This window comes from Adiantum capillus-veneris, chromosome 21 (genome assembly GCF_014529385.1).
Source record: "Adiantum capillus-veneris isolate H3 chromosome 21, ASM1452938v2, whole genome shotgun sequence".
Taxonomy (NCBI): Eukaryota; Viridiplantae; Streptophyta; class Polypodiopsida; order Polypodiales; family Pteridaceae; genus Adiantum; species Adiantum capillus-veneris.
Window position 1 is genome coordinate 19,948,988 of NC_140951.1, and position 20,241 is coordinate 19,969,228.

Consider the following 20,241-nt stretch of genomic DNA (forward strand, 5'->3'; position numbering starts at 1 on the left):
GTGCATTGGCAGCTCATTTTGGTTGGGATGTACATCAATCAGACATTGTTACTGCTTTCTTGAATGGTGACATATTTGAGGAAGTTTATGTAACGCAACCTTGCGGTTTTGTCATAAAAGGAAAAGAGGACAAAGTGTGCAGATGTAAGAAGGCTTTGGATGGGTTGAAGCAATCTCCTCGTGCTTGGTATGAGAAAGCTGACACTCATTTGGTCAAACAAGGCTTTCGTAACAGTCCAACAGAAATCACATTGTATGTAAAGCGTGAGGGTGATGTACTTCTCATTGTGGTTCTTTATGTTGATGATTTGCTGATCACTGGACCAAATGAGAGACATATTGCTGAATTTAAGGCTGATTTGAATGCTACTTTCAAGATGAAAGATTTGGGGCTGTTGCATCATTACTTGGGTGTACAGTTTAAGCAGTGTGATGGTGGTATTGCCTTGTGTCAGAAAAGTTACATAGAGACATTGCTATGTAAGTTTGGACTTGAGGATTGCAAACCTATTGCCACTCCCATGGAAACAGGTTTGAAATTGAGTCTACATGATGCTGGCAATCCTACTGATGTCAATCTTTACCAAACTGCTGTTGGATGCCTCATTTATGTATGCAACACGAGGCCAGATATTCAATTTGCAGTCTCATAGGTTAGCAGATTTATGCATAGCCCAGGGTCTAAGCATTGGCAGGCTGTCAAGAGGATTTTCCGCTACCTTAGTGGCACTTGACATCTTGGCTTGTTTTATCCCAAGGGGGGATCATTGCCACCAGACTTACATGCTTTTTCAGACTCAAATTGGGCTGGTTGTTTTGACACGCGAGTGTCCACATCAGGTTTTTGTTTCATGCTTGGAAGTTCATGTATATCATGGTTGAGCAAGAAGCAACCTACTGTGGCCACTTCGAGTTGTGAGTCTGAGTATAGGGCAATCTTCATAGCTACGGTTGAGTGTGTATGGCTCAGATGCCTTATGGCTGATTTGGGTGTTGGACAGGACACTGCCAACACTATCTACACTGACAGTCAGAGCGCATTGGCAGTTGCGAGGAACCCAGTTTTTCATGCTCGCACAAAGAACATTGAGGTGCATTACCACTATGTCAGGGAGAGGCTCTCAGTAGGAGAGATCAACTTGGCTTATGTGCCAACACAGGACAACCTTGCAGATCTTTTCACAAAGGCATTGTCTCGTGAGAAGCTTGAAGCTTTCCGCAAAGCTTTGGGCTTACTCCCCTTTGTGGACTGATCATGTCCTTAGGGCATGGCACTACCCTTTACTCATGTGGCAGCTCTAGTTCACCGCATCACTCTAGGGGGGATTTGTTGCCATATACATGTGGTAGTGATGCGTGTGAACACAATAGGACCGCCGGGGCATTTTTTCCCTCTTTAGGAGGTTTTTTCCCCCGTGCATTGTATATACACCCATCACTCTAGGGCTATCTATCTTTCCATTGCACACTAAGTAATATACTCTCTATTGTGTGCCTTGAGCTTCCTTCGTCTTCTCCAAGCTATGTGTGTTTCTCTGCAACCCTAATTCCAACAAAATCTTAACTTAATAGTCAATCCTAAGGGTAACCCTGTAAGCTAGGTCTATATGTGCGACATGGATGACAACTGGATCCAGTGTTCGCACATGCAAAACGCACAAACATAGCCAGTTCTAACTGAATGTTTTTGCATGGATGCAGGTAACAGTTGGATCCTTCTCCATGTAGATGTAGTGGAAGCTCATTCCAAAGGGTGGACACACAGAGATACAACAATAAGATATCAATTTGTAATAATCAAAGATCAAATTTCTGATCTAAATGTCTGTATTATCCATTACATACAGAATGTTGTACTGCTGTATATGAAATGTTAATTGAGTTTTATGACATCCTGTTTAAAATATTGTTATTTAATATATTATTTAATACAATTATGAGGGGATTTTCATACTTAAACACACAGTCCTTTTCCCTACTAGTCTTTGGTCGGAGTAGTGCCAAACTTAACAATTGCAATTAGATAATATATTAAATAATAATTTAGCTACTCCAATTTATCCTGACTTCAATCAAACAGTTGTTGTTCCATTTCCAGCTGTCTTTTGAATGTAAAAGTTCAATTATGTCTTATTATCTAAGATTTAATAGCTACACACACATTGTATACATAAGGTTTTTCTTTCCAAGAGAAATCGGGATGCTGGCTTTGGAAATTTTCTTTGAAATTGAGTTCTAAGTTGGACCCATAGCCTGTAATCCCTTGACTGGTGGAGTAGTGTTAGGTGGTTGTAGACGACTGAGACAGTCTCACTAAGTGGGAACGTTCTCTTAGGAGACCGACAATGAATTAGTCAAGTAATTACTACGATAATTACCATGTTAAACCCAATGTATATAAATAGGGCCCATTACATTGTAATCGGGTTGGCGTTTGGGGTTAGCATAATCTTGAGCACATTCGGAATAGCATTTTGGCGGCATTTGTACTTGAGTTGTCAATCATTGGCAGTTGTTGTCAGTTGTACTCTATCTGTAAATCACATCATACTTACTGTAATCTTTCATCTATAATTCCAATCGTGGTAGATATTCCAGTTACACTTACTCTGTATTCAGTACTCTGAATCTGAATCTGAATATTATTCTCAGTACATAGTCTGGTTCCCATTCCAGTAGATAAATTCCACTTCAGTTTCTGATTCTCTGTCCAGTCGACTGTCTAAACTAATACTTCATCAGTAGAGACGAAATTTTCTAACACTGGAATTATCTATCTCAAGAGATCAGCTCCAATTCCATTTTGGCGATCATGGTGGCTCGAGCTGAAGCTCGTTGACTGAAAGACTCTTCTCCTAGTTGGAATTTTTCAGCAATGGCACCCAAATCCAGTCATGGCCGGAAATCCACCATCCGTGTTGATCCTATTCTTGAGGAGTCGGGAAGAGAGTCTGACCCTAAGCAAGAGAAGGTGACTGACACTAAGGCTCAGGAGGAGCATAGTGAGGCTGATGAGATGCACGACTCACAGCGGTCCAGTCATTCTCGACGCAGACGGACAGAAAGGGAAGCACGGAAAGCCAAGAGTTCTCGGTCCCGGTAGGGGGATGAGGGTACCAAGGGAAGTTAGCAAGTCACCGCACTTCTAGCCGACAGGCCAAAGAGAACACTGACACAGAGACAGAAACAGACATTGATTGGGATGCAGACACTGACAATTGCAAGAAGACTTCCAAGCACCGTTTTGAATCTAAGAAGAGAAGCGGCAGAATCAGTGGTAATCGGAATGATTACTCATCTTCTCTGAAAATTTCTTTTCCAATATTCAAGGGAGGTAAGAAGGATGATCCAGACGTTCACATACAGGCTTTTGAGCAGTATGCTGAACTGAAAAATATTGATGAAGATGATTGGGGGGAATACTTTCCACAAACCTTGAAAGAGGCAGCGAGAAAGTGGTATTACCATTACTCCGCATGTCAGCTCAGATCCTACAACAAATTGCTTAAAGCCTTTAGACTGGAGTATCCTGACAACAGAGGTGATGAAGATATCCTCTGTGAACTGGATAAGATCAAGCAGCGGAATCTATCAGTCCGAAGTTATGTGGAAAAAATCAAGGAGCTAACTAGGCAGTTACAGGAACCGCCATCTGAAAAGAGGTTGAGGGCATGGTTTTTGAATGGTTTCAGAAGCAAAAAGCTTAGGGAGCAGGAGGTACCAGCTCCTACCAAGAAATTCAATGATCTGGTACAACGAGCACTGAAGCTGGAACAGCAGGCCAAGAAGGAAAAGAGTGAAAAAAAGAGAAGGTCTAGTAGCAGTAGCTCTGCTACTGAGAGTTCTGATTCTAGTGAGGTGTCCAGCAGCTCTGAAAGCAGCTCTAATGAACGGTCCAAGGAGAAGTCAAAGAAGGGATCTTGGACCAAGAATATTGAAGAAATGGCTAGACAGATTGCCGAGATTAGCCACACCAGACAGCCAATTCGGAAGATGGAGAAACGGTGTTCGAAATGCAAATCCAAGGACCATATCTCCAACGAGTGTCCACAATGTACTTACTATAAGGCTTTTGGTCATTTATGGACAATTTTGGTATCAAGATTCATCACTTTAAGAAGGGCAAAGCACTTTAAACAAGAGAATCTCATTTCTCTAATTAGGTAGTAGGCCCATACACAATGGGCCTACTACCGACCCATTGTGTATGGCGCCAGGATAGGGCGGGTACACACACACACACACACACACACACACACACACACACACACACACACACACACACACACACACACACACACACACACACACACAATGTTATACTCTTTTGGTTATATGAAAAAAACCACCCCCAAACCTACCCCACACCCCCCACCGCTTGGATCTAGCCCGGATTTTACTGGGTCATTTTAGTGATACTACTCATAATATGTCATTACCCCGGTAAGACCATGGGGCCTAGCCCTTGAGTAATAAACTAAGATATATAATACCCCATGGAGTGCCGAGCGTGATTGTTTCTTTCCTCATTAACCATGAAGGCGGCCTCTCCTCCCTGGCTTTGGATCTCCCCATTCATGGGTATATATGTGTTGTTTTATGCTACCACACACACCCAAGGAAAGGCGGCCCGACTCGCTCATTATTCCCGCTCAGAGGACTAGCAGTCCTTCCTCCTCCTTCCACTATTTACACATGTGAGGGTGCGGGGTGCATCTCTGCCCCTCACTTAGCGAGTGTTGTTCTGTTGTGTTATTCTGAGAAGTCTTACTACCTGCTTCACAAAAAGGAGCTATGGAGCTCACCACTCAGGTGTCACAAGGTTTTTTTCTACTCTAGCTTACCTCGTTACTGGTTATATTGGAAATTTTGTATAGTATGCTTTCTTCTGCTATTTGTTGACAATGTAAGGTAAAACATTATATGTTTTAGCATGGTGGCGGGTGTTTTTTACTTAGACGTTTTCTGCTTGCGTTCATGATAGGTCTTACAGCTATCGGGGTCTATTGGTTTTCACACTATGTACAACTGGTGTTTTTATTGCTCTTGAATAATAGGTTTTATCATTTTACTCAAGCATGGAAATTATGGGTAAGGATTGGTCAGAATAATTTTTCATTCATTGGAAAAGGAGAAATTGGGTTGTGCTTAGCTAGCTTATAACTGGAATTCACTTACTATAAAAAAAGGGTTTTTTCCCCCGGGTCCTAACCAGTACTGTATTAATTCTCTTGCTTTATTGAGGTAACTGCTTAAAGAAGCTATGGTTTGGGATTGGATTGATAAGCATGGGTAATGAATGGTTCACTGGTTATTTGGTGGTATTACAAGTTGGTTAAACTTATCGTTTTGGCTTTTTTTGGAATATAAAGGAGTACTCTAATAATAGGTTTTTTTCGAGTGCTAACCAGTACTATATTATTTCTCTTGCTTTATTGAGGTAACTGCTTAAAGAAGGTATGGTTTGGGATTGGATTGATACGCATGGGTAATGGTGTTCAGTGGTCATTTGGTGATAATACAAGCTGGTAAAACCTATCGTTTTGGTTTTTTATATAAGGTGTACTGATTTGGCTTTATACGCACTATGTGCGGGGTTGGTTGGGCCGGCTGCATACGTTTGCTGTACCAGAATCTTTAACTAGGTTGTCTATTACCTCTGTCGCATTCGGTAGGCAGTTATACTATTTTGTATATAAGTATTCCTTCACCTGATGCTTTGTTACATACCCCATTTTTTCTTACTTAAGAACCTTTACCTAGTTAAGGTAAGTATACACTATGGGATTGGTTTTTTTTTTCCGACTACATTTGACTGCATATCATGTACCCCTTGGTTTGGCATGAGGATGATATGATACCGGGTATGTTCTTGCGTAATAACAGATACCAGCTCTATGGTTTTCAGAGGCTTGGCCTGCCGACTGCATATGGATATTGAACTACTTGGTTACTTCAAGGGCTCCTGGCCACTTAATGAGCTGAGAGATTTATTTGATAATAGTCATACACACTATAGGATGTTTTAAGTTCCATATACCATGATGAACATTTAACTTATTTGATCTAAAACAAACATAAACTAGCTTTTTACTTTTTTTGAACTATAATAGAATTCTTTTTGAGCTTCGGTTAAGTTTCATTAATCTTGAAGGATTTATTGATAGCGGACTATGACACTTGGATTAGAAGGGGTGGTGGCCTTCTAATCAGAATGATGTTTTTTTGCTAGTAACTTGGGTTTATGAAGAAGGAAAAAGAAGAACATTTTTATATTCATACATCACTAAGCTTGTTAAAATAATTTTTTTTTTTAATAAAATGGACATGGATAACAACTGGTATGGTCCATTGATACCTGTAAAATACATCCAAGGCTAACTGAATTGTTGTCTTGTTTGGATCGATGCAGGTAAGGACTCTATCTTATCTTGGAAGGTTTTTTTACTTTGGCAAGCTATCTTACTGTGGATGGAACACTCACTAATGACTTGGGAAGTTCATTTACTTTCTGCTTACTGAAAGGGGATCTTTTTCTTACAAACATTGTACTTAAATGATTCTAATACTGAGTTGTTTTTGTACATATCTAGTCCTTGTTCCATTGCCAACTGTCTTTTGAATGTAAAAATTCAATTATGTCTTATTATCTAAGATTTAACAGCTACACACACACACACACACACACACACACACACACACACACACACACACACACACACACACACACACACACACACACACACACACACACACACACACACACACACACATTCTAACTTAGAAAATAGTATACTATTTATTGTTACTGACATTTTGATTTAATATGTGCACATACATGGTAGATTCTTACTCATGGTAAGGTTTGATTGGGTTTACAAATCCATATAATGACGTATAAATAATATGTGAGGTAACTCAAAAATGCCAAAAGATCTAGTATCTAGAGGTGCTACCTCATAATTACTCTCGTCTAGTCGCGTAACATCTTCACTAAATAGTGTACCTCATAGTCGTTCTTTAATTCTTGCTCCGCATCCACCTCATGCAAATTGGATGTGTACTACCTACCAGATCGAGAAGCCTTTTTGGGTATAGAGCAGTCACATACTCACCTTGCATACCCTCATAGATCCCATTATATGTGTCTGTGTGCGTGGCAAACTTATCTCTCTCTCTCTCTCTCTCTCTCTCTCTCTCTCTCTCTCTCTCTCTCTCTCTCTCTCTCTCTCTCTCTCTCTCTCTCTCTCTCTCTCTCTCTCTCTCTCTCTCTCTCCCCCACACACACACACACTCGCACTTGCGATCTCCCTTTCCCATGATTCGTCCTTTTGATACCAAGACTCATTGGCTCTCAAGTGTCGAGTGCAAAAAATCGCAGAAAAACCACTCTTTTTCACACTCTCCACCATGAGCTCTCTCGGTCTCCCTTCTCTCACATGCCTCGATGGGGGTTGCTTATGCTACAGAGCCCATCCAAAGTATGCAAGGCTATTTGGTAGCCCACTTGGATTGCCCTTTGCATGCATACACTTATAGATCTCCTCATGTGCTCTCCCCTTGAAGCTTGTCAACCCTTTTGGTATCGGTTTGTTTGGTAGCCCTTCTGGGACGCGCACTACTCTTCAGCCGTACTAGCTTTAACCTCGCAGTACTAGTTAATACACTTGCAAGCATGATCATCAAGGAATTTCGTCCTTGCTCAGGTTCATTCAACTAAGGAATTGCGGATCGTATTTGAGTATCATCATGATCTTTGGCATAACACTCACACTAGTTGTCATGGGAGATGCTCTCAGAGGAAGATAAATCAGGTAGGTGTTTTCACCTACTTAGAATTGCTGCTGTGATAATTTGTTACTTTGATCATTTATTAACCAAACAATGATTTAGGCAGCATACTAATCAGTGCGGCTAATGGTTCTATTTCTCATTTAGCATTAGCATAACGAACATACTATAGTCTGCTGAAATTGGTTAAACACGAACATTTGGATCTCATTGAGTATGCAGTCTCTAAAGAGGATTTCTGCTATGTAATTACACAATAAAATGTGAACATTTAAAGGGGAAATTACATGTAGCTCAAAGTATTAGCTCGAAGCCATATTGTGAGTTTGGAGATTCTTAATTCTTAATTTCTTTCAAGGCAATTTTGTGATTTCGGAAAGCCATATTGTAAGTTCGGAGATTGTATTGCTGGTTGTGGGATGCTAGCCTGGTTTTCTTTGATGCAGTACATATTTGGGGGTAAACACAATCAGCAACAAAAAGAAAAAAAGTGTGTTTTAGTCAGTCATTATGTCATTCCCACAACAAAAAAAGATCCTCGATTTCTGGATTAGCATGGGATACATTATTTCCATTTCAGTAGATAAATGAAGTTCATTACTAACCTTGTTTTGATTACATTGCATGTTACAGGTTTTTTAGAAAGATGGGTCAATATACATAAATACACAAAAGTCAGGTGATTGCTAATAGGTTTTTTTCTGTTCATACTTAGCAAGTTACATTATTGCTAATAGCATTTGATTTATAATGAGGGCCTACAACCATGTGAGGGTCTCATAAAGAGGTAGACGACTGGTTTTGTTCAGCATAAGGAACAAGTACAAATGGAACACTGATGATCTTCGGATAGACTTTGGATTGAATTTGTTCAAATTTACAACTCTTAACTATGTATTGAATCATTTATTTCAATTAACCTAGTATTGATTTTTGGTTGTGGACTTGCTAGGAATCCATAATTTACTGTTAATTTCCCTATTTATATACATAACATAAGATAGATTTTAGGTCTTGAAGACATAAACCTCCTATGAAGGATCTCGTTGGGAGATGACATAAACTGAGTTTTTTGAGATATTAATCAAATTACAAAGGAGGTGTTGTCCGATTTTTGCCATGTGTTTTACATTGATCGATAACCTAGAAATACATACGTATTTGCATCATATATGGTTATCGACACTAGTAGTTTTTTGAGAGGGCTCATTGAGTATTGGGATACACATGCATAACATAGAGGTTATCTTACTTGAAATATTAACTTAATAGTCAATCCTAAGGGTAAGCTGTAAGCTAGGTCTAAAGGTGTGACATGGATGACAACTAGATCCAGTGTCAACACCTGCAAAACGCACAAACATAGCCAATTCTAATTGAATGTTTTTGCATGGATGCAGGTAATAGCTGGATCCTTCCCCATGTAGATGTAGTGGAAGCTCATCCCAAAGGGTGGACACACAGAGATACAACAATAAGATATCATTTTGTAATGATCAAAGATCAAATTTTTGATCTAAATGTCTATATTATGCATTACATACAGAATGTTGTACTGTTGTATATGAAATGTTAATTGAGTTTTATGACATCTTGTTTTAAAATATTGTTATTTAATATATTGTTTAATACAAGTGTCTAAGTATGGTTCAATTATGAGGGGATTTTCATACTTAAACACACACACACACACACACACACACACACACACACACACCCACACACACACACACACACACACACACACACACACACACACACACACACACACACACACACACACACACACACACACACACACACACACGGGCGCGCACACACTAATTTTCAAGTGGACACTAGCACCCACTTGTTAGGATGAGCTACAAATAGTATGAGTCATTTGTGGGCTGTTCCAATGTCTCTCTCTTTCATATAATTTCATCTCTCTCTGTTGACGGATACGTCGCAACAGACGTCAGCACAGCGAGGACTCGCCTAACAAGATTTGTCAGCTAAGGATGAAGCTCGACCCGCAGGCGCATGGAAGTAAGCATAGGGTGTCAACCTACACTCAACCGACTCTCGACTACTTCCTACAGAGGTCTCTACCCAATGTCTAAGCTACAGCCTTCAGGAGTGCATAAGAGGAGATTTCTTACAACGCTTTCAAGATCCAAATACCCATCAAAAGTTCTCGAAACGCCACAGAACTTGAAGGAAACCCTATTAACACCAATAGGTCGATCTCCCTAAGGTCCATGAACCAAAACCCCAACCCTAAACACCTGGTGCAAAATCACGTAGGATGTTTGGTCAAAATTTGCAAAATCACGTAGGATGTCTGGTCGAAATTTGCAGGTCGCCGTTTCCGAAAACTGAAGTGCCTAATGTGTACCTGTACTCAATGCAAACGCGTGGATATGCTGAAATGCAAAAACAGACAACGTGTGCTCACTGAATCACCAGATGCAGCTCGTGGGTCGAGTTCGCAAAGCCAGATCGTACACCCGCAATGTAGGTGTTGGCACGTAGCTCTCGTCGGGGGCAACACGCTGCACTTCTCCGCACTCGATTCCAATCACCGGTGCACGCGTAGCATCAAGATAAAGCTCTCACTCTCTCTCGTACACAGAGTACGCTCACTCACACAGACATAACTTTTAAAAATGACAAAGGTTCTTTCATTAAGGTCAAAAGTGGTATAAATACCTTACAATCTCAAACCCTAATGTTCGAATTTAACCATCCACTCAATCTAAATGTCAAAAATGGGATACAATCTGGAAGCTTCTGTAAGCCCCACTATTTACAAAGGTAAAATGATAGTTTTTCTCAATTAAAGAATAATTACAAAAAATAATATCCTGTTGAGCAATCATTCTCCATTGGGTGTGTCCAGCCGCTAACACTCCCCCCCTCCTAGTTCATGTCGTCCCCGACATGGTATTAGAGCTGCTTCTTTAGTGGAGGCTTTCGTGCATTTTTAGAAGGGACTCATATCGCGCATGCTGAGCCAGTAATGTTGGGCCGAATATCTGTGTGGATGGTGAAGAAGCCGGTGTAGAATGCTTCTTCAAAGGCCTAGAGGTGATAAGAAAGCAAAAACATGATTCTCTGATAAAGCGCATGTATCACCTTGTGAGAAGGCTGAGTAGACAGATCATATGCACATCTGTATGTGTCTTGGAAGAAAAAGATACTGTCTGTTGCCTGTCCAAGTTTAAAGGTTTCGAAGACCGCTAGAAGGGTTTTACATATTTTTCTAAGCATGATGCAAGATAGGTCAGGCGAGCTAGTGAACAATTTGATGGCGCCCGTTAGGGTTTTCACCATGTATTTCTCACTCATTCTCTCGTCTTCCTTCAAGCCTGGCAGCTTCGGGTAATTGAGCCAAGCGGGTTGGCTTCTCTGAAACAGTTGGTGTGCTTTCCATGTCCGCATCCTTGGTAGAGGGCAAAAACTGAGGTTGTCCCTAATTCTTTTAGGCGCCTCTACCAGATGAATTAAATATTTCGGATATTTGGTGAGCCATGCCTTTCTCCACTTGGGCTGAGAATACACGATGAGCTTAACTCCTTCAGGTTTGGAGATATCTACGTTGTATAATGGCACTATTGGCTCCTCTTTTATCCGTTTGTTTATTGTAGTAGCTTCATACTTTAGAAGTGGATATGGGAGAGAAGGCTGTAGCCATTCACACCGAATGACATTGGCCTCTATCTTCTGAATGGTCATAGATTTAAACACTCTCTGCTCCCACTCCAATGCTTCTTTGGCCATGTCTTTTATCGCTGCTTCTATTGCCTTCTGTAGCTTTGCTTCTTCTTCTTGTGTCAGATCCTGGGGTTCTTGTGAAGGTCCCTCATGGATGTCCTCTTGCAAATTGGTGTCCACTGGATCTGACACATTTTCTATGTCAATTCTTTCCATTGCTGCTGGCCCATTGCTAAACTATTGCTCTTCAGTTTGTTGTTGGCCTTTCAGCTCATCTATCTGCTTCTGGAATGCCTTCTTTGCCTCTTCCGCTTGATCTCCCATGCTCACTAGGAGGTCGTTCATATCTGCATTTATTTTTTCCGCCTCCTCGAGATTCCTCTTGATGTCTTCGTTTTCTGTTTTCCATCTCTTAAACTCCTCGTCCATCTTCTTCTTCACGGCTTCTAGCTCAGTTCTCATGGCCTTGTTCTCTTCTTCCAAGCGGTTTTGCATTACAAGAGATCCCTCGGCCAGCATCAGTCTTTGCCTTTTCTCTAGTGTCAACTCCTTTTGGAGTTCCTTCATTTGTTCTTCATACAAATCATTTTCTGAAGTTGTGCTAGTCGAGCTAGCAGCTCTGACTCTGACCGGAGATGCCTTTAGCCTGTGGATGGTCTGATCTTTCACTTTCATCTGATCTTTCAGCTCGATCACTTCATCCTGGCTTGCCTCATGTTCTATCTCGACCTTTTCCTTGGCATTCCTCAAGGTTTCCACCTCTTTGGACACATCGGGAAGTTGTAGAGTCAGATTGTTCCTCTCTTTCTCCGCATATGTCAGTGACTTGCTGATTTTCTTGTATTCTTCCTCTACTCTTTTAAGTTTTTGTTCTGCTGCCTGATTCTGTCGTTCCATCTCTTGGCATCTTTGTAATGCTGCGTCCAGACTGGCCTGCAGCTTTGTTTGTTTCTCTATGTTCTCTTGGCCCTATTTTTGCAGTGAGTCCACTTAAGCTTTGATATGAGCTTCATTTGTTTTGAGATTATCAATCTCACTCTCAGTGGCCATTGATCTTGCTCTGAGCCCGATTAGTTTTTTCATTACCACATCCCAATCATTGGTTGGTGGCTGTAGGTCCATTGTATCTGTGGCTATCTCTTTCAACTCTACTAACCGAAGGCTCTGCATATGTTCCTTGGGTCTTGTGCTTTCCAACTCAAAGGCTACAGTAGCTGCCTCTTCTTGAGAGTACCCAGCAGTTAGTAGATCAAGAAATATTCTAAAGTTTCTTTCTTCTGGATAAAGCTGCTCATCTTTTGGCTCAGCTTCTGCCTTCTGCTCTTCCTCTCTGTTCTTCTCTTGCTTGGACTCTTTTTGTTCATCAAGTCTGTTTAGCTCATCTTTTTGTTGGGTTTGTGGAGGACTAAGAGGAGGTGGTGATGGGGGTGGGCTAGATTCTCGGCTTGATGGTGGAGTTGGTTGCTTTTTCTTGAAATCCTGATCCACCTTGGTTTTTCTCTCTCTTTCTTGGCCTTCCTGCTCTTCTAGCAGCTGCCGTCTCACTTCGTCCACTTCTTCTTCTGTAAATGGGATATTCGGGATATTCTCCACCGTAGCATCTAAGATCTCAAAGTTTTTGATATAATCTTTGAACTGATCCCGGTGAACCCTTCAAGATGATCCCGACATAGCATGAAGGGATGGCTTCCACAACTCGCTTATATCTCCTTTTAGTGCTCTCTCGGCTCTGAAACTTTCAATCAGTCTTTCTAGCCGTGCCGCTTTCTGTGACTTGGTTTCCTTGATTGGCACCTGTAGATTTTCTTTCTTTCCCTTCTTTGACTCTAGCGGCTCTTCTAGCACGGTCTCTAACCTGCGCTTCAACCGTGTGGCTACCCTGGGTGCCTTGGGAGGTTCTTCTTCCTTTTCTTCTTTCAGCTTTAGCCAATCATTCTGTGAGGGAGGTAGAGGCCAGTTTCCTTTGGCATGCAATGCTCCATAGACAAATTTTGTTATCAGCTCACCAGGTACAATATAGGTGGGAATTCTGTTCCCCATCTTCACAAGATTGTCGTGGATGTAAGCAGCATAATTTATCTCTTCTGGTTTGCTCTTCTGCATTGCCCAGATGAAAGTGGTGGCAATGGCTCCAGGTGGCATCCTATATTTTTGTGGCTGCTTTGTACACATGTGGAAGTATTGATTGTATAGTTGGCTCATGATAGCCACATTCGGGTTTGCAATATCTTCAAATGTGTAGTTATTCTTCTTTTCCAAGTAGACCTTAACTTCATCTCGCCTCTTTGTCACACTGTCTCCTTTGTTTGAGATGTCAAGTGCGGCTGCCACCACCTTTTCTGTGATGACAATCATTGTATCAGGCTTGCCTTGCAGATCTGTGACTCGGGCCACTCCATCTTCTTTGATTGTGGTGACAAATTCCCACACTCTTTTAATATCAATCCCTGCTAGCAAGGCTTTGAAGTAGTTGTGGAGATCTAGCTTCTCCAAGTAATCCCCCATCTTGCTGCTGACAAATTCATTGAGCTCTCGAGGTATCTTGGGTAGCTCCACTGCATTTTCCTCAGGATATTTGAATACTCCTTGGTAGATTCTCAGATCATTGGTCACTAGCAGATCATCTTGAATCCATGTGCTTGTGGGCTTCAGGGTTCCTTCTGGGATCACAAAAGGCTCCACTTCTTCTAAGTAGTCTTTTATAGTCATCCTCTTCTTCTTTACAGGTGATTTTGCGGCTACCATGGATCCTGTTGCACTCAGTAGTCCAAAGTTAGCGTTTTTTACATATTAGCTAACAAACTAAGTTCTGACTATCTAAATGACTTGAAAATTGAAAATAAAACTCAAAAGGAACTAGGGAAACTCTGCATGTGCTCACAGTAGCTTTCTGGCTAAAAAATTATCATGTAGACATCCTACGTGTAGGATGTCTACCTTTTCTGTTTTTGGTGAAACTTGGCAGGCTTGTGGCCCTTGACCTATGGAACATGGCTATGTAATTGGAATTGGGTTTGGGTATCAAAAAGTGCAATTTTGGGCAGATTTAGGCTTTAGGCTCAAAAATTTGGTAGGATGTCCTCAACAGGTGGAAATTGATATTCCATTGGGTTGAAATTTGATATACAGGCTTCTTGCACCATGTTAATGGTTCCCATGAAGTCAGTTCTTGCACAGAAGGTCAAAATGATACTGGAGACATCCTACGTTGATAGACCGCTTTTGGCGTGTACAAAGTAGCGTTTATATGCATGGTCATATGTACAAAAAGATGTAAATACATGCATTTGGGAGATTTTCAAAGTGGTTTCAAGTTCGAAAAAAGGTGCAACGTGTGCACATTGTAAATATGCGTGTTTGCGTGTCGGCAGTCGAGCATACGTACATGCCCGTATAGGGTATCGGGGCCTTGGATATGGTTCTAGGTGGATTATTTTGGCTCTAGATAATGTGTTTGAGCTTTCTAGAATGTAAATAATGCAAGTGAAAAGTGTGGGTACTCTCATCCCGCTCGAGAAGTTTGACACCTGCGGTAACTGTCTATTTGCGGTGCCTGATCTATGGTGATACGTGCATCGCCCTAGAAGTGGTCAAAATTGGAATGTGGGGATGTGGAAATATGATTTGGGTATCGAGGATCAAGCGTGTGAAATTTGGTGAATGTTGGAGTTCGTTTGGGGTTTTTCCTACGAAAAATGCTCGCTGGGGGTCAAAACTGGGCCAAAAAAGGTCAAAAAAGGTGTGAAATGGCTTAAAATTTCCACATCACTCACGGTGCCGTGATGGTCCAGGCTGAGGGAGGACTTTGGAAGAGCAATATCAACACTTTCACCCCTCTGTGTGTGGGAGGAAGCAGGGTTCCTACAGGTGGTCTAGTGCAGTCCCGTTGCGTTCCCGTCCTGTTTTCGAGTGTATGGAGGAGTGAATGAGAGCTTTCTCTCTTCAATTTTGCACTTGGGAGAGTCAATGGAAGTTATGAGGTTTCCATCGATGTGTGTGCACAAGGAATTGAGGGAAGAAGGTGCGGCTTTCTGTAAGACTATGTGACCCTGTATATGTGCCATTAGGGTTGGCGTTACTCCAAAGAGTCCAACCCCAGGGAGGTCACCTAATAAAAATGCAACCTATCACGTGAGTTCAACAGAAGGGTATTTAAAGTTCTTGAAACTTACAAAAATATATATACAAAAGGGCATTATTTTTTCAAATTTGAAAAAAACTTACAAATTTTAAAAGAAAAGGGTACATCATATTTCTAACAAAACTCACAGATAAGGGGTTTTACAAACATGTGTTGAATTCACGTGATATGGTACTTTTACACATACTGAACCCCCTGAGAGTCCAACAGAGTGGAATTTGGTGAAGCTTTTGCAATGGTTTGAGAGTGGCCTTTTGTGGCCGGAGTTTTTGGGTTTTTGATGGTTTTTCTTGTATATTCTGGTCACCATCAAGCGTGATTTCAAGTGTTGATCACCTCGACTCACCTTGTAGTGTCTGCGGGCAGGCAAGGGCTTGTAGGTCGAGGCGTTTGGAGTTTGAATTGAGCTTGTGGATAGAGTTTTTAGGGAGCTTTTGAGTGGTAGTGAGTGAGGTGAGGAATTCAAGTAAAATTCCTTGTGTTGTGTTGAGTTGTCTGGGTGTGTGAGTGTGCGCACGACATCTTTTGCTCCATCAACGTGTAGGATGTCTATTTTATTAGAATGTCTTGAAGTTGATTCTGGGGGTAGCCCTTATCATGTGGAACATGGCCTTGCTCTTAGATTTTGATTTGGATAAGTATTAGTGTTGTTAAGGGCATGTGTAGTGTTTTTAGGCTCAAAAAGTGCATTGGAGGTGTTGGAGGCCAAATGTGATGGGAATGGCTCGAAATGTGATACATGAGCTTATGAAGGTGTTGTAAAGAGATCTGGAACTCAAAAATACCAGTTGGAGGTCAGATAGGTCATTTAGACATCTTACGCGTAGGATGTCTATTTCATCAATTTTCACATCTGACCCCACAGTTAGCTTGGCAATGTGCTCATGAGTATATTGTGCAAGTTTCATGTGATTTGGACTACTTTTGGTAGGTCTATGACCCATTATTGTCTGTATACTCTGACTTTCCATTTTTTGATGCATATGAGGTCAAATTTTGTCCAAATGTGATGAAACTTGGTGGCTAGCATGTACAGGCTATGTAGAAACTATGTATGAGATGAGATGTTGAGTTTGGTTCCCAGATATGGCCTGAGACATCCTACGCGTAGGATGTCTCCTGATGAAATTTATATGAGAAGCGCTACTGGTGCCTGTCCTGAACCCCCTTGAGTCCATTTTAAGCCCTATTTCAACAAAAAATCAAATAGATAGATAGAAACTCCCTATTTGGATTTCAGAGCCTTTGAGCTGTTTTCTGACTCTTGGAGTGCTTTTCGGCGATGAAATTTCTTGATGTTAGTCTCCATAGCTTCGCGGTTCCTTGGGGATCCTTGCCATATGGTTTTTGTTGACTTTGGCTTCACCGGAGCTTCGTTTGGAAATTTGTCGCTCTAGAAGCGCTCGTAGTTGCGTTTACATGTCATCGATGACTTGTGGTGGTCTACCACCATAGGACTTGGTTGTTGATGGTCTAGGAAAGATGCTCGTGAAGTTTGGTGGCAAACGGACATGCGGTTTGGCCGTGAGAGCTAGTTGACGCTTTGTGTGTCTGATGCCGTTTTTGAAGCTTAGTGCCGATTCGGGTCGCCTTACGGCCATGTGGGCTATATAGACTTGAAGAGCATGTCGAGATGCTCCTACCCATGAGTTTTGGTAGCATTTGGGCGCCTTTCCACCGATTTAACATTTGGTGGCCTCTTGCTGGGCTCTAGCAGTTAGGGTTTTTTCCAATGGTTTTCCGCCACCTTTGTGTATTCAAAAGTGGTCTCCTATGCTAGGGTAAGCCGCCGATGAAGCCTTATTGCTTTTGGGTTAACCGTTAGGTGGTCACCTCTACCTGTAGGTCTCTACTGCTCGTTTTTCGTGTGAACCCTACGCTAGTTTTCGCGACAAAACATCAAACATACACGAAAAGCTCAAGGTGGTGAGCCTACCTCTCATGTCTGGAGCCTGTCGGGTGGTCGTGCGCGTCGTAGAAGCCGCTGGAAGTCCGGTTCGCTCTAGGTGGCAAGAGCTCTCTCTCAAGAAGGCAATAGTAGAAATGAGCTTTAAATGAAGTGAAAAAATCTTATAATGGGGGTCCCCGAACCACTTTCCATGAAATTTGACATGTGCTCCCAACTTCTTGCGAGATGCGGTTTAGGCTCGAAAAATTCTTGATTTGGACTCCATTGCTCAGTTTCCGAGAAATTTGACGTTTCGGTCAAAATCTGGCCAAAACACGCTTTCCGCTCCATTCACATAATTGCCCCCCATTGTACCATAGGTTGTCCTATAGTGACTGATTATCCCCCTGTTTTTTGTTTTTCATTACGATCGTATTTCACCTGCTTTTTGTATTTTGAAGTTTTTCTGTCGATAATTAGTAAAATTGAAAAGAAAATAGAAAATTAAACCCAAAAAATCCCCAAAAATCATAGTAACTCAAAAACATCACCGCAAAACACTATATACACTCACATGCAATTTTTATGGCCGGATTTCTCCGTTTTACCAATATATTATCCGAAAAATGGCTATTTTTATCTATATACACACACCTAGGGGCTTGAATTGGCGTTTGGCCCCATATACTTGTAGATTCATGCTGTATAAGGGCATATGTACTTAGGTTAGTCCAAAAAATTTGGCAATCAAACGACAACCCTCTAAAATAGTCGAAAAACATGCCCTTTTTTGCTCTTTTTACCATTGGGTCCGCATTTGAGAATGCCTACCGCCCTCCTAGCCGGAGTCCTCCCGGACGACAAGGTATCGCCTCGGTGTATGTGTCGTGCATGGAGTAAAAAAAAATTGTGTTAATGCTCGGCCGTGTAATGTGGCTCTATATGATGCATACTCGGTCAATGCATGGAAAAATCAATGCTTTGCAAGAGGAGGGAATAAGCAAGATGCTTATTGGCATTCGTCATCGAAGTTTTCTGTTTGTTGTTGATTTGGTTGGTGAATTTTCTTTGCAAGTAAAAATTGTAACTCTACAGCTCTCTGTTTGATCGTCTTTCTTGCAAAAGTCGCTTGGTTTGCCACTACTGTCAAAATGGCCATGGTCGTCTCCTTGGAGAGAATTGTCGTGGCGAAATTGGCCATAGTCTTTGTCTCTTTTGCTTTCCATTTGTAGCTTTGTTTTGGAGGTTTTTGTAGGTTTATTGCTACTTCCGCGGTTGTCATTGTTGTGCTGCTGTTTCACACCCACCTAGATTGGTTTGCCGGTTTCATATGTAGTCGTGGTGTCTGCATGCCGATGGTGCTTGTACTGAAGGGAGTTCCCGTTGCTTTGGTTTCGGGATCCAAATGCGAGTCGCATTTAAGTTGTTACTGAGAATTCTCTTTGGGATCCATATCTTTTATATTCCCTTGGTTTTTGGTTGACCTGTGTGCTTCTGTTGTATTGCATGTATGCCATGTCACCTTTATCCTTCCGCACCCATACTTGTTTTTCACGTGTTGCTAACCTTGATCTTTTCACTGTGGTCTGTGTTGTTGGATGTTTGTAGTGAACATGGTTTGCAGTTCTCTGTTTTTTTGCCATGGGTATTGTGTTGTTCTTTAGTGACACCCATTCTTTTGGTTCTTTATCCAGTGATTGTGGTGCTGCCATCTGATTCTTTCGGGGTTGCTGAGCAAAGGCTACCACCTGTTGTTCTTGTGCATGCTAAATTTTGACTGCATCCGCATTCCAATCTATCTGCACATTATACTCTTTTTGCCAAGGTTGTCCCAACAACATGAGGTGTTGTGTGCTTTCATCCTCAACCACATAAAACTTGTGTGGGTAAATATATTGATATAGTTGTACATGCAATATAGTCTAGCCCAATGTTTTTAGAGAATGTGATGTACTTCTTTCCAACACTTGTGGAGTAGGATGTAGTTGATCTTTGGGTTTGAGCTGTTTGTATAATGGGTAAGAGATCAAATTTGCTTGAGCTCTAGAATCAAGAAATGCCGTCGATTCAACTTGATTGCTACCCACTTTGACTGCAATTATTGGCTCCACTGTGTCATTACCAAAATTCGTTAGTCCAATAGCATTTATTCGCAAAGGTGATCCACTCTGTTGTTGTTGTCGTAGAAGCCTTCTTTTTGCAATTCATTCTTTTGATTCTACTTGGGCTTCTTCTCGTACCCTATGTTTCTCCTTCATCCGTTGTTTTTCTTGATGGATTTGTTGAAGCATATCTGTGTTAGTGGCAAATGATACTTTTTAATCGACACCCACTAATCCAATTTGACATTTCTTCACCTGCTAATGTAGCAAGCTTGACAGCTCCACTTTGTGATAAGTCACTAATCACAAAGGGTCCCATCCCTCGCTTTGTAAGATTCTTGGCATGTTGCTTCAAGGTATAAACAAGTACATAATTACCTGTTTTGAATTCTTTCGTGCGCACATGCTTGTCAAAAAAATCTTTTTGTCTTCTCTTTTTAGTATAGATCGAAGCTAAAACTCTCAATCAAAGTTCATCTAGCTTTTCAAGATCTTCTATTCTTGAAGAGAGCTCATGCCTTGTCCATTCTAAGCATTTCACTACTCGTAGAGTTGGAATTAAAAACTTTATTGGCAATATAGCGTTTAGACCAAACACCATGTTGTACGGTGTCGTTCCTATT